Below are 3,905 nucleotides of genomic sequence, written 5' to 3' on the forward strand. Positions count from 1 at the left end.
CCCCCCCCCCCCCGACTTTTGTGTTATTACAAATTATAAAACAATTTTTTCCTGCCGTCCTGCATTCTTCTGCCTCCTGCAAGAATTTTAATGTATTTATTTTTGCTATCAGGGGAAAGCGCCGTGTTCCTCGGCCACCCCCGGGCAGCCCTGGCCCCGCTCGGCCACTAAAGGAAATTAATGATGGGGGATGCAGCAGGAGAGCAGGCACCCCTGCAGCAGAGATGGGGGGGGACGGGTGTCCCCCCACCCAGCCATGGTTTCCCCAGTGGCAAGGTCTGATTGCAGAGGATGGGGAAGCAGGCTGTGGTGTGGAAGGGTGATGGGGCAGTGGGGGCTGGTCCCCAGGAGACGCTGCTGATAATGGGCTGGAGGGGGCACAGCTGTTAGGTGGCTAGGCAGAGCCAAGGGGTGCTTTGGGGTCCAGCTGCAGGGTGCTGTGGATGGCGAATCATGTCCTCATGTAGCAGCACAGCTTTGGGCTTCCCCTGGGGAAGAGGAGACCTCCCCCAGACACCAACCCACCCTGCCCCATGCAACAGTATCCCCAGAGGTTCCCATCCTGCTCCTGGGGCAAAGCAACCCCTGAGTGTCCCATCCTGCTTGGGGACACAGCACCCCCCACAACCCTGCTCTGCCCCTAAGCTGGTGCCCCGGTGCTGCGCTGAGCTCGGGCTCTTGCTCCCCGCTGCATGGCCCCAAGGGCAGAGATGGGGGTGCCCTGCTCCCCTAGTCCCCCTTGCCCTGCAGCCGCAAGGCTGGGGGCACTCTGGCCGCTGGGAGGGAGTGGATGGGGGGAGGAAGGAACGGGCCTTTCCCGCTGCGGGGAAAGCGTGGCTATTTCCAACCCAAACACCCCGGCGCTCAGCAGCCGCATACTTTCCCAGCGTCCCTCCCCTCCTTTATTCCCGAGGACATTGGCGATCAAACCCAGGTTGGCCCCATCTCCTGCTCCTGCAGTGAGGTCATCGAACTGTGTTTGTGACATCCCGGCATCTCCATGGCAGCGCGCTGTGATGTCATAAGCCCAGGGTTGCGACCTCACGGCAGGAGGAGAATGATCTTATTAAAACAACATGGTCTCCATCCGCAGCCGCTCACGGCCAGGGGACTCCAGTGCGGGGTAACAGCCAGTGGAGGGGCTGGTGGCAGCCAGGGGGTTGCTGGGGACGGAGCCCTCCCTGAGGTCATGTCACTGGTGGGAACTTGTGCCCAAAGCAGAGGGCAGCCCCCAGACCTGATCTCCCTGACTGATGAAAACACACAAGCCCCGTGGTGCTGGGGTGACACTGGGTTTGGGGACAGCCACACCAGGGCTCACTGCTCAGGGGTCCCCCAGGCTTGGCTGCAGCACTGCCTACCTCCAGCGCCGAGCGTCTGGGGCCTTATCGGGGTGCAGAGCCCTTTCATGTCGGGCTGCTGGGTGGCGAGCAGAGCTGACGAGGACCTGTCCCCAGATCAGAGCCACCCGGTGCTGACAGCGACCGCAGGGCCCGTTCTTAAATTAGACGGGTCCCCCGCCTCCCCCCAGCCGGCACTCCCAGCCCCTGCCCCGTGGCTGGACACAGCCCGGGACATCCCTGCTCGCTGTGCTCTGCATGGCCAGTGTGTCCCCCACACACATGTGCACACAGGCACGGGCACACACTGTACCCCTGAGGAAGGCTGTTCAGTGGCTGGGCATCACTCAGGCACCGTCAGGTGGGTGATGGATGGAAGGAGGGGCTAATGGGAGGATGGACTGACAGATGGGTAGGTGGCTAGCTGGATGGACGGGCAGGTAGGTGTGGGGATGGGTGGGAAGAGTGATGCATGTGTTTGTTGATGGATGGATGAGTGAGTGCACAGGCAGCTCAGTAGATGGATGGAGAGATGACTGTGAGATAGAAAGCTGCATGCAAGTGTGGATGGATGGATGGATGGATGGATGGATGGATGGATGGATGGATGGATGGACGGACAGATGGGAGAAAAGATGGCCCTAGCACTCTTTAGTGAACCACTGTGTCTCTGGACATTGTTATTCTTTCCCAGCAACTTCAGTTTTATTCAGCAGCAAAAAAGGCTCTGCTCTGTCCTGGGAGAGAAGGAAACATCCATGTCCCAAGGGGAGAAAATTTGCCTTTCTCTTTGCGCAACAACTCGAGGCTCTGACCTTGTGCTGCAACAGCAGCGCACCCTCACTGCTAGTATAGGATCTGCTCTCCACTGCCCAAAGGGGAAACTGAGGCCGGGGGGACCAGCTTGCAGTGCAGCAAAACTGAAACCACCCCTCTGTGAGCAGACATGGTGCTGGGGCCAGACTGCTCCTGCCAGCCCCCCACACGTCTGCCTGTCCAGCCATGGGAAGGACACACATTGCTTGGGCTGGAAGAGATGCTGCTGGGAGGGGGTGTCCTTGGGCCCCCGCAGGCTGTAAACATGATGTCATGTGGCAGCGTACACAGCCCGCTCTGTGCGCGGGTCCACGAATGGGCTTCACAAATTCTGCGTGGGAGGCATCGACCGTGGCCCACAGCCAAGGGAACTGGAGTTGGGAGATAAAATCAGGTTTGCTTTGGGCTGGAGCAAACAGCCTTTTGCAGGAGGAATAAGGGACAGAGAGAGTGGATGGAGGGGGGACACCTCCACACCTTGGAGGGCTTGGCGAGGAGCAGAGGTGATGGGGGATGCCCCAGCAAAGCCCAGTGTAGGTTTCACTGGTCCTAGGTCAGCTCCCTTCGTGCCTACTTGACTTAGAATAACTCCACAGGCACTTGAAGTCACTAATCAGCCAGGACCACTTGAGAGCAGCCCAGGGCTGCCTCCTGTCTCCCGTGATAACAGGCTGCCAGCCCCAGGCTCACTCCGGCATCCCAATCCCACGTCCTCGGGGAAAGGTCTCAGCCCACTGGGGTCCCGTGGGGCACAAAGCGGGGGGAGCCTGGAGCAAAGCTCACTGCTGGGTGCTGAGCTCTGCATGGTGTATATGTGTGGAAACCATCCTTCTGGTTGATTTACCTCTTGTTTCAAAAGTTTTGTTCTGTCCTCAAGCCCCTGTCCAGGTCTGCGGGGTCAGACAGAGGGACAAGAGGGTCCCACTTAAGCCCTCTGCATGTGAGAAGAGCAGCTGTCTCCAGGCCTGGGATCTGTCCCCATCCCTCTGGCTCTCCCCATGTCCCCCCTGTGCAGCCCCACTGGCCCCAGCATGGCTCATGACTCAGGCAGTGACAGTGTGGTGACACACAGCTGGCGTGATGGACCATCTCCAGTTAAATGCTGTGGGCTGTTTACGGTCCCCGGGACCCTGGGCTCAGCCTTCTCACAGACTGGGCTGTCTTGGGGGTGAGTCAGGGGATGCCCTCCCCTGGGACACCCTGCTTCCCCCCTCCGACTGTGGGACGGCAAATGGGGCTTAGCAGATGCAGCCCTGGGAAAAGTTTTGAGTTCCTGGGTGACACTGCACAAGTCACATAAAGAAGCTGCCACTCTGTCCCGGCAGCCAGGACCCTCCATGTTAGGGGGGAGCACTCCATGTGTGGTGGATGGGTGCAGAGCAGCTGGGGGTGTCCCATGGTGCCTGTCTCTGTACCCACAGGTCCCAACCAGTGAGGTTAGGTCAGACCTGACGATGCAGCCATGGGATGAGTCGCAGCATCCCTGGGGCAGAGGGACACACAGGATGTGACGTGCCACCCCCAGCTCCCCATTCCCATGGATAAAAGCATTTTCTCTCCTGACTCTGCCCTGCTTGTCACCAAGCTGGAGCCAGGGCTGGCCCCGCACTGGGGGACTTCCCTGGAGCTGGAGATGCCCCCGGCTCCCTGCGGCATCCTCCGGCTGCGGATGTGTCATGGCCCAGCCGCTTCCCTTCGGAAGTCCCCTCCGGACGGCTCGGGGGCGGGGGGGGTTGGTGTCTGACTCAC

This window comes from Athene cunicularia, assembly GCF_003259725.1.
Source record: "Athene cunicularia isolate RWA chromosome 7 unlocalized genomic scaffold, athCun1 chr7_part1, whole genome shotgun sequence".
NCBI classification, from domain to species: Eukaryota; Metazoa; Chordata; class Aves; order Strigiformes; family Strigidae; genus Athene; species Athene cunicularia.